Here is a 12,219-nt window from a genome sequence, read left to right as displayed (position 1 = left end):
AAAGGAAGTAAGTAAAGATGAACAAATGACAGGAAATAATTTAAGTGGAGAAGGAAAAAAGGAGGAGAAGAAAATAAATAAATGGGGGGAGTATAGAAAGAAAGAAAGAAAGAAATTACAGATGAAGAAATGAAAGAAACGAATGAAGCAGAGAAGGAGGAAAAAGGAGGAGGAAAGAAAAAGTAATTAGGGAAGATTAAATAAATGGAAGAAAAAGGAGGTAAAGAAAAGAAAAAAGGGCAGGAATGAAGGAAGAGAGGAGGGAAAAATAGGAAAGAAAAGAGTGAATGGAAGAAAATGGGAGAAGAACAAAAGGAAAGAAAAGAGGAAATGAATAAAGGGAAAAAGGAGAAAAAGAAAGAAAGAAAGAAAAAAAGAAAAGAAAAAACAAACAAATAAAAGGAACAAGTGAAGAAATAAACGAAGAGGAAGAAAAAAGTGGAAAAAGGTAATGAAGAGAGAAAAAAGTGGGAGGAATGAAAGAAGGAAACATTAGGAGGAAAGTAAAGATGGAGAGAAGGAAGGAGGAAGGGAGAAAAAGCATAAGGAAAGAAAGAAAGAAAGCTAATTAGGAGGAGATAAAGAAGGAAGGAAGAAATGAACCAATGACAGAAGGAAGGGAAGGTAAAGAAATTTAAAAAATGGAGAAATAAAAGGAAGTGCTGTGTCGACTTTGAGCGATGACTTCACAAATAACTCTTTTATTAGATGGAAGCATGTGTAATAATCTCTGCAGGTGTGTGTGTCAGTACGTCCAGTCTAAGCCTCCCTGAGCCCCATGTGTGAGCTACAGTGACATAATGAGAAATCTCTCTAGAGGTTTGGCTTGACTGGGTTTAGATTACACACCACAGCTATTGTTCCTTCTATCTCTCTCTCACTTTCTGCAGATTCTCTTGGGAGAGTGTATCGCATTTAAAGAATCAATCACCTCCATACTATCAAGGGGATGATATGTCTTTCTCATATAAACTCGCACACACATACACAATTCACCCAGTATAGAGTGCAGCTTGCAGCCCTGTACAGTCACTCACTGTCTCACTGTGTTTGCTGGTGGAGATGCTGTATTGTTCCCAGTGGAATATCACTGTCAAGTGCATGTAGTCTTTGACCACTCTGCTCATCCCTTTGCCTCTTTTAATTCCCTCTATCTCCCTCTTAGTCAGGACAGCCTACGCTTCCGATTCTTCGCTTCTCGGAGTATCACATTTAACCAGGCACATCACCATTCACCAGCAAATCCATGCTACCCTCTCATTACAGCAATTCGGGCCTCTCAAACTATAGCTCTGACATAAAAGAGAGCAAAAAAGACTGAGAGATAGATTACTCAACCCCATGAGCTCACTTACTCCAACTCTACTCAGATTTGCTGTGATGGAGGAGAGAGGCAGCACACTAAAGCAGCTCACATAGCCTTTGGAAACATATGCAAGCACACACAAACACGTTTTTTAAAGAATGAGGGGGAGTGATGTTAAACATACACCATTCGATTTTACACCGCAAGTTACATAGGATAAATTTTTTGTAGGTGTGAGAGAACGCAGCGTTCTTCTACTGTATAACTTCATCTAAATGTAGCCTCTGTTATATTTGTCAGTGAAACTGTGGAGGAAAGGGGAGATAAAATTGCAAGACTGCAGCAAAATGAGAGGGGGAAAAGGAAAAAAAGGGGATGGGTTTGACTTTAAAAACACTGTGCTGGAGCCCAGGGTAACTTCTGATGATTTGCCTCACTTTCTGCTTTCATTTTTTTTAGTTCTCATCCAATCATTTTAGTGGGAGAGAGGGCACATTTACTGGTGCACACATACAAGGGTGCACGCACACACTTTTCTGCACTCCACATAACCTACTGTTAATGGTTTTTAAATGGTAATTTTGCTGCAACAACAGAACTCGTGCTGTTCTCAAACTCCTCGTCGCGGCATACTAAAACAGTGCTGGAAGCAGGTAGGGCTGGACAGATTTGCAGTTCGGCTGAGAAGGTGTCCGCTGGTGCTGTAAATAGCATGGCAGACACATAGCTGGAAGCCACTTCGGTTTTAGTATATTATTATCAGAGCTTGTGAATTATGCTCAGCTGCGAACAATGTCACTGAATATTCTCAGGCAAAAGAGGTCTGGAGGTTTGAGAGGTTTAGATTATCTTGGCCGGGAGGGGGGCGGAGGCAGAAGCAATGGACCCTGATGCGCTGCCTTGCCGCCTGGGGGGACGCATGCGAGCAGCGGGGCTCTGTGATCTCAGCACACCCTGCCATTAGAGATGCCAGCTGTGTCACACACACACACACACACACATGGAAAATAAGAATATGACAAAGACAGAAGGAAAGAGTGATAGCGAGAGAGGCAAGGAGGTAGAGAAGAAAAACTAAGAGCCTTTCAGAAAGGATGATAAATGACTCGTCTCACTTCACAAGCTTCCGCTCTCTTCCTCCTGCCTCTATTCAATAGTGTTTTTTTTATCAAAGCATAATCTGTGAGGATAATGCTGAGAGGCAGCCAGGTCTCGTTATATAAGTGCAGTGGATCACATACTGACAGCTCAAGCCCCTCTGCACACACAACGTGGAAATCGCCCTGATAGTTTTAAACAGCCAGCCGTAACGAGACATTACAACACAAACTGGGGGGAAAAATCTGGTGCAATAAAGCAGAAGGTGTTCAATTTATACTGTATACCGGTCTCAGGAGTGGTGGCTGGTGGGATTTAATGGCAATGTAGAAGTAATAGAGTTTCAACGGAGGTGTGGGGAGTGCACCAGTGTGGAAATCTCAGGATGGCCCTGGGGTCTTACAGTCACATAAAAGCCTGTCCACTGTCCCTTCTAGACCTAATAAATTCAATTTGGCTGGTTCGCTGCATTAAATCCATTAACACGCACACACACACACACACACACACACACAACGTAGTACAGTGACCACGATGCAATTTGAATATAATTTCATCATGTCAAAGGTCAGCTCGAGTCGGCGTGCAAGGATGTAGCCTTTTGAACCGGAGAGGTTAAGGATGTTGCCCCTAGAAATAACACAAAGACGCATGCATTCAAGCGTAGTCAGCGTAATGGGAGGCTGAATCGCTGGTCGCTAAGTGATCGTGGTGCAGCCAACATTATGCTCTCAACATTTGTACTCTGCATAATGCATCTGCATAATGTTCACAAACACCTCTTAAAGATCGCATTTGCATCCTGACCACATAATTGCACAAGTATACTCATAGACCTCGGCCAATTACCATGAGATTACAAGAGCATGATATCGTTTCTTATGCTAAAATCTTGGCACACAGAAAACAGACGCTCTAGGTATGAAAGGTTACAGAATGGCAAAGCGGTGAGAGGGTGAATGTGGCAGTCGAATAAGCTACGCACCATGTCCTGCCCGCAGGGGGGCGTGGGATCTGGCGGCAGGCACGAGGTGATGAGGCATTTTTTTATCAAAGCATAATCTGTGAGGATAATGCTGAGATGCAGCCAGGTCTCGTTATATAAGTGCAGTGGATCACATACTGACAGCTCAAGCCCCTCTGCACACACAACGTGGAAATCGCCCTGATAGTTTTAAACAGCCAGCCGTAACGAGACATTACAACACAAACTGGGGGGAAAAATCTGGTGCAATAAAGCAGAAGGTGTTCAATTTATACTGTATACCGGTCTCAGGAGTGGTGGCTGGTGGGATTTAATGGCAATGTAGAAGTAATAGAGTTTCAACGGAGGTGTGGGGGGTGCACCAGTGTGGAAATCTCAGGATGGCCCTGGGGTCTTACAGTCGCATAAAAGCCTGTCCACTGTCCCTTCTAGACCTAATAAATTCAATTTGGCTGGTTCGCTGCATTAAATCCATGAACACGCACACACACACACACACACACACACACAACGTAGTACAGTGACCACGATGCAATTTGAATATAATTTCATCATGTCAAAGGTCAGCTCGAGTCGGCGTGCAAGGATGTAGCCTTTTGAACCGGAGAGGTTAAGGATGTTGCCCCTAGAAATAACACAAAGACGCATGCATTCAAGCGTAGTCAGCGTAATGGGAGGCTGAATCGCTGGTCGCTAAGTGATCGTGGTGCAGCCAACATTATGCTCTCAACATTTGTACTCTGCATAATGCATCTGCATAATGTTCACAAACACCTCTTAAAGATCGCATTTGCATCCTGACCACATAATTGCACAAGTATACTCATAGACCTCGGCCAATTACCATGAGATTACAAGAGCATGATATCGTTTCTTATGCTAAAATCTTGGCACACAGAAAACAGACGCTCTAGGTATGAAAGGTTACAGAATGCAAGAGGTGAGAGGGTGAATGTGGCAGTCGAATAAGCTACGCACCATGTCCTGCCCGCAGGGGGGCGTGGGATCTGGCGGCAGGCACGAGGTGATGAGGCATATGTTGAGGGACGTACAGCTCCCCAGGCCCCTCTGCCAGAGCCAGGGCTGACCCCAAAGTCAGCGGTGGCAGCCAGAGAGTCAGGCGCAGACTGATGCGGAGCAGGATGGAAGCAAGACCACCAGGAGCCCCGCAGGGCCACAGACGCAGCATGCTACCGGAGTGCAAGGACTTTAAAGAGAGGCGTCCTTAGACCACCTGACAACCCATGTCCCGCTCAAGACTTGGATCCTGACCATGCAACAGCCCAATCACTGATGGAGAGGCAGAACAATAGCACGTGCTGAATCCACATGGAGAGGGAACTTCCACAGAGTTCTCCCGTAAAGAACTCAGATGAGGTAAACTTCAGAAGGATAATGATCCTGGGTTAAATTCCTCTCTTCATGACATTTAAAAACACAAAATCCTCCACAAAGAAACCACGGAATCCGGTCCAGTACTCCAGTAAGGTAGGCGTAGTGGTGTATTGGAGAAAAGGGAGAAAAGAGTGAGCAGCCTTTGTTACAGACCTCCCAGCAGTTCTGGACTTTTCCTACCGCCTGAATCCCAGCTGTATCCCATGAAGACAAGGCTGCATCCCTCGTTATCCCCGTTGAGAGAATAGGAGAGGAGCAGGGAGACTACCAGAAGCGATGGCACACACAAGACGAGATCGCCGCTGCAGTATTTAACTCAATAGAGAGTGCCTCTCCCCCTCCCCAAACGACAAACACACTCTCTCACACACACACACCACACAAGAGCTGCTGCTACTTCTGCTGCTGCCTGGCTGGTTGAGACCGCACTGACTCTCAGATGAAACATTAGAAGACACACCAAAGGAGGACAGGAAGAGAGAACCAAGAAAGGGCAAGAGTGGTCAAGCGCTCCACATGTGAAAAAGTGCTCAGAGTTTTTGAAAATGTCAGCGTTAAGAAAGTCCTTCTTAGGTACTAGTACCATGAAAATAGATACTAGTACGGCTTATAGATTAAATGTTACAACGGCTTTCCATACCCAGCCTGAGAAATGATCATGTGCTTCAATTTCTGTTTACAAGGCTGCCACCTAATGGTGAACGCTGGGTGTCGCTTTGAGCAGCGGACCCTCGCCATTCTCTGGCAGTCACATGTTTGAGCCAATCCATTTCTTTTTTCAGCTGACCTCAAAAGCAGATTCAAAGGAAGTAGAGCATGCTTTAATACTGGTGCTTTCATTCTGTGGAGGAAAAAAGGTTTCAAGTATTTTCAACAGTAGGGGAGAAATAAGTGGAAAAGTCTGTTTTTCCTTCCTTCCACTCGTTTCGCTCCAGCTTTTGTGTCCAATTTTTACTATGTTCTGTTGTTCTGCCCTCCTTTTTTTTATAAAGGAAGGAGGAATGATTCATGCAGTGAAAAGAGAACAAATAAATAATAAACCCTACATTCATTTTCCCTCTCCTTGTCTATCCATTGACTACCATTGAAGCATGTATCAACTCTCCCCACCCATGATGCTCCAGTAACTGGTGGGATGTTGTTTATTAAGAAACAAGATCGTCGATAAGCAACAAGCTAATTAAAAATGAAGCACATCTTTAAATACATATTGTTCGGTTAGAGAACAGACGGGTGCGTTGCCGTCATGAATGGTGTGATTCATCGGATTTAATATCACATTTCTCATGTGAGAATCAGGTTATCTCTTCATGTTTTTCTCTATAGCTGTGGTCATTTTTGAATCACATAATTCTTTCATATCTTATCTACGCTCTGCCTCTTTAACAGTATTTATACCGAGCAAATCAGCTTTGCATTCATTGGAGAACCCTGGCTTTGCCATTTCTCCTGGCTAGTTTTTTAAAGTGCTCTTTGATAACCAGCTCAAACGAAATGGCTCATGTTGATCATAGCCATTTAGATCTGAAGTGTGTTTGAGTCCATGCTTGATGAGCCTAATGGACAAATGCACCCAACCAGTGTTCAGAATTAACTTTTGCCAAAAAGGTAAATGATGAAGAAATTGTTAAAGTATACCAGGATAATCTTTCCTACAGACCATGAAACAGACCAATTTTTTCTTTATTGTTAATTTAACACAATGTTAATATGTGAAAATTATGATAATTAGATGATAAATTAGTCTATAATAATTAGTTATTATAGTTATAATATAATTAGACTAACTATAATTAGTCTATATATTAGTTTATAATAACTAAATTAGATTTTGTTTTTTTTCTTGCATAGAAATAGAAATTGAGAAAATTCACCAGCCTAATATTTCCTACAGTCCATGAAACAGACTATTTTCTTTCTGCATTTTAATTAAACATTTAATATGAATATGTAAACATATATTTGTCATTATGAAAATAAGACTTTTTTTGTTGCATAGAAATAGAAAGTGGGAAAATTTACTAACCTAATATTTCCTACAGTCCATAAAACTGTATTATTTTCTATATTTTCAATGAAACATTTAAAATTAATACGTAAACATATATTTGTCATTATGAAAGTTAGTTTTAGTCCTTTTTTTTCCTTGCACAAAAAATATAAATTGAGAAAATGTACCAGCCTACAGTTTCCTACAGGCCATGATGCTCTGTATTTTCTGTATTTTTACTAAAATATGAATAATGAAGCTTAACAATATTCATGCATTTCCCATCATGAAAATTATATTGTTCCGTTTTTTTCTTACATAAAAATAGAAATTGAGAACATTTAACAGCCTAGTATTTCCTGCAGGCAATGAAACCATATTTTTTCAGCATTTTTTATTAAAATATGAATATGAGTAATAAAACAATAATAATTATGCATTTGTCATCATGAAAATTGGATAATTTAGTTAAATATTAAATATTTCTTACTAGCCACTGTTCTTAACAAAACCATTAATTTGATTAAATAAAAAATATTAATAATATAAACATTATTCATTTGGTCATTATCTCACAGTTTAACCAAACAAAACAAAGATCATTATTTTATTCCTCAAATTTTTATATTGGTGGATTAACACAAGAACGTTTCTGCGTATGTTCCTATAAATGTAATCAAACCATATATAATGTTGCATTTACAAATAAAGTTCCCTGTCAGTGGTGAGTAACTCGCTCAAATTTTTACCCGCATTTAGCACTTGGCAACTGTGAATTCTTGACCCTGCACCCACCCCGCAGGGATCTGTGCATTGATCAGTGCACACACGTGTATGTGTTAGTGAGAGCTTGTTTCAGAGATGGAGAATTGATGCTGAGTATAGGTCTGTAGTATGTGTAGTGCAGGTCTTGAGGAAGGATGTGGTCATGCATGTCCACAGCTGAGTCTCAAACCCAGGCTTTACTCTCTGCCACTATGCTCAAACAAAGCCTCTTTCTCTTTGCACTGCCTTCACGGCCTGATGATCACTGGGCTTCTACACAGCTAAATGAGTCTTTGTGTGTGTGCGCATGAGCATATGACCATGTAGGAACATTACTATTGTGTGCACATATCATTCTGTCTGTTACTTGCTCAAATAAGTGCCCAGTAAAAGATGGATTCAGTCTGTAATCATTAACCCATGGGCTTACATACAATAATGAAGGCGAGATCCACCAATTTATTCATTTATCGATCTGAATCACTGTAGATATGAGGGGGGAGGGGGGAGAGTAAGCTAAAAGAAATGTGTTTTTCTTTATAATTCTAATTAGGTAGCAAAAGCGATCCTATCGTTCTCTGCCATTCTCATCTCTAAAAATACACTGAATAGATTCCAGCGAGGTGTGGGGATGCGGATGATGTAATGCAAGCCGTCTATGTGGTTTCTTCCTCCTGAACAAAGGCGGGCTCTTATCAGTTTGGCAAACCCGCAGAATGGATTAGCTGTGGATGGCTTGAGCCTGTAATAGATCTTCTCCGTAAACCATCTCAAGGAATTTCACTCTGCTTCAGATTCCTGGCACTCGGCACTTTCACAGGCTACAAGCACTAGGGGTTTTCACACCAAATTCAGTCAACGCTCTTCTTGGGGTACAGCTCAATATTACAAACCCATTCAGAAATGTTTCCCTCTACATATAATTTATATCTATGAGAAACAGTCCACTAAATCTATTTTTTACTCATTGCAGCATATTGTGATATACAGCATGGTGCAGATCCCCAGCTTTGCAATGTCCACGACCCCCTCTAGTGGTGTAGCAGAAGACTGCACAGTTTTAGAAGTATGCAGTAAGAACAACATTACTATGCTCAGAATGGAATATTAATTTAACCCAGTATAGAGCTCCGGAGGTTGACGTCACACACTCTAAACTACACCATTTTGGCAGGCAATCAGGAGAGCGCTAGATCATTGGTATCGACAGTTGTACAACAATAATTTAAAACCAGACTATTTAGACCTTACAAACCTTACTATTTCAACATGGTGGACAGCTGCTATGCGCCAGGATGCCAGAACAGGCAGGGGAAAGCTAGGGTTGCCAATTGTCCCGTATTAGCCGGGACGTCCCGTATATTGGGCTTAATTTATGTGTCCCGTACGTGACCTCCCTTGGCCCGTTTCTTGCCCCCTCACGCAGTATACGTTAAGTAAATCAGAAAATCCTGAACATAACTGTTTAAGGAAGGCTGCAGAATCCTCTGCTGGCTGATCGCACAATTAAGCGGCTTATTCCTAAGGATCCCGATAGACGACTAAAATGGTTCACTGCAATAAAACATGCTAACCAACACAAAATTTGGGATTAAACGGGTAAGATTTCATGACATTTATGATGTCTACTGTACTCACAGTGGTATAGCTATGCTGGCTACCTACAAGGACAGCTAGGGTTGATTATGTTAGCTAACAACACAGTTGACTTACCCTTCTAGTGACAACATAGCAGGTTGAATATTCATCAAAGAATTAGATTGCCTCCATTTGTACCCCTCCAGGCTTTTGTAGGCTTTTAACGAGTCTCCGGAGTAACGTTAGGGGGGAAAGTTGATGAGGTAGTTGTAGATATCAGGATACTGCAGGTCAGGAAATCTATCCGTTCCTTTATTGAAACACGTTAAAAGCACCACGGGGGCATTATAGGGATCTGTTATGCTTAATCTATTAAGTGTTGCTATGTACAGGTCTATGTCTTTTGAATTAAAGTACGCTCGCGCTAACGCCAATTCCGTCCGTGTTTTGACTTCAGTAAATCTGTTTTGGCAAATACAAACAACGTGATTATTTTTCATGAATCCAACATCCAGCCGCGCAAGAAAACATGCAATCTACCCGAGATGTGATCAGTAAGGGAAGCCATCTTTTATTGCAAAATAGAGAAAAAACATTTTACATTTAAGTAAGCTTCTTAAACTTGTAGTCTATCTTATTCGTAAAACACACAAAATTACCAATAAAAAAAAGTGTCAAGCACCAAAGAGATATCAGGATACTGCAGGTCAGGAAATCTATCCGTTCCTTTATTGAAACACGTTAAAAGCACCACGGGGGCATTATAGGGATCTGTTATGCTTAATCTATTAAGTGTTGCTATGTACAGGTCTATGTCTTTTGAATTAAAGTACGTAGTGAACTCTGTTGCCATTCATTTCATATTCGCTTCCGGCTGTCCCTGCCTGCTAGCATGGTGGTGTAAACAGAATGGGTCACGTGACGTCCGGAGCTCTATAGACTGTAATACTATGAATAATATGGTTGACATGATTTTTCCCGTATGCATTAAACAGGATGACCTAGTATGTATACTGGCCCCAATGATCACAAATTGTCATTAAAAATGACATTATGTGTGAAACTGCACAATTGCTTTTTAAAATGGTAACTAGACTTCTCTCTCTGAATCAAACAGGTCATGTGACAACAATGTAGCATACTAATTTTAATTATTTGTTTTTCACAATGCGTACACACGCTGTTGCACAGTTTCACATGCTATTTTTAAAAATAGTGGGAGCATGTGGTGCATTCTGTGCAGTATGCAGTGCATAGCATGCTAGTATTCTGTTCTGAAAATAGCTACTTTCTAAGGGTCACTGAGATTCCATTTTAATTCAATGTGACATGTCACATCTGATGCATCAGTGGAATCTCATATTTTTTGACTTCAGTCCTTGTATTGTGAAGTATAGTAGGCCTATGTGGGTTTTGAATATGAACCGGTCGGTTTATTTTCACAGTTTATCTACTCAATACCATTTTCTAAAAATATAATGGTCATCAAAGTGGCTGACGTTTTTTAGAATACCATAAATAATAGTGGGGCAAGTGCTCTCATCCATTGACAAACCAATTTAGGTGGTTCTGGATCAGTGCACTGGGCTTTCCTACAGTAGCTGTAAAGAAGGAGATGTGATAGACTCACGGTCATTGCAGAGCGGCCCTCCAAATGATGTCATGCTGCAGTCGCAACTGAACCCCTCCCACTGCTGCAGACACACGCCCTGATTGGAGCAGGAATCATCTTGACAGGTAGTGCTGGGGCCTGAAGAGACCGATGACAGAGTAGTGTAGAGAGAGAGAAACAAACAGACAGGAAGAAAAAAAGAAGGGTATATAAATTCATAGGCCCCTTACGACATAAAAATCCACACTAGTGAAAAGCTTTTATTGCAGCAGAAACAGCCACACAGAACCGTTCCATCTGCTCACTCCCCTAGATGAAAAACCAACTACCAGTGAGGACAAAATCTTCTGTTTAACTAACTATTAATCTTTCTCAGACACTCTTTAGGGATTGTGTGAAGACAAATAGTTTATAAATATATTAAACATAGTATAAATAATATAATATATTTAATTTATAAAATAAATATTCACACAAATGTATTACATTCAAATGTTACTATTGTACAAGAAACATAAACCTATAAATCTTTTCCGTTTCAGTGTGATTTCATATAGCATAATGAGTGTGCTTATTTTAGCTTATATTATGTCATTATCTTAGATCATTATCACCAAATAAAGTCCTGTACAAAATATTGTAAGGTAATTTTTTGTTCATGTTGTGATGGCTAATAAGACAACATCCAAAATGACAGTATGCACTGAGTATGTACTACACTCTTATAAATAAAGGTGCTTCAAAAGGTTCTTCAAGTGATGCCATAGAAGAACCATTTTTGGTTCCACAAAGAACCATTCAGTCAAATGTTCTTTAAAGAACCATCTCTTTCTTGCTTTTTTATAATCTGAAGAACCTTCTTTCGCCCCAAAGAACCTTTTGTGAAACAGAAAGGTTCTTCAGATGTTAAAGGTTCTTTATGGAACCATTTAGACAAAAAGGTTCTTCTATGGCATCTTGAAGCACCTTTATTTTTAAGAGTGTACATTTGATGAAAAAATGACTTCATGACTGTTAAAAGTTACATTCTGTAATTATGCATATATGTAGTATGTAAGACAATCTAGACCAGAGCATGTGAGCGGAGCGGAGTGGGAGCGGAGCGGGGAGCAGAGCGGTAATATTTCCTTAAGAGCCAGAGCGCCTTTCTGAAGATTCCGCTCCGCTCGCTCAATACGCTCAGTGCCGCTAGCTCAAAAATCTAAGTTAAGAATGAGCAGGAAGAAGAAACTGAGAGAGAGTGCGGGGAGACTGTTGAAGTTAGTAAAGATTCATATTGGAATCTGAAGCGGCACATCGCCAGAAAGCACGAGGATGTGCTACGCAAACATGGTGCTGCAAAAGGTGAGCTAGTTACATACCATAATAAATGAATAAACAGGTAGGCTAAGGTTATATTCGGTTGTACGGAGCCCCGATCATGACATGCAGACAATCACGGCCAACGAATTTAGAATAGGCTAGTTCTCTTTTATGCTAGGACTACATTA

At 40.7% G+C, this 12,219-nt stretch overlaps 1 pseudogene; it reads right to left on the bottom strand.

Annotated features, from left to right (window-relative positions):
• LOC107550039 (neurexin-1a-like) overlaps positions 1 to 12,219 on the bottom strand; it is a 116,525-nt pseudogene that overhangs the window by 48,648 nt on the left and 55,658 nt on the right.

Source organism: Sinocyclocheilus grahami, unplaced genomic scaffold, assembly GCF_001515645.1.
Source record: "Sinocyclocheilus grahami isolate Dianchi unplaced genomic scaffold, SAMN03320097.WGS_v1.1 scaffold386.1, whole genome shotgun sequence".
In the NCBI taxonomy this organism is placed as follows: Eukaryota; Metazoa; Chordata; class Actinopteri; order Cypriniformes; family Cyprinidae; genus Sinocyclocheilus; species Sinocyclocheilus grahami.
This window is presented reverse-complemented; position numbering and strand designations above follow the sequence as displayed.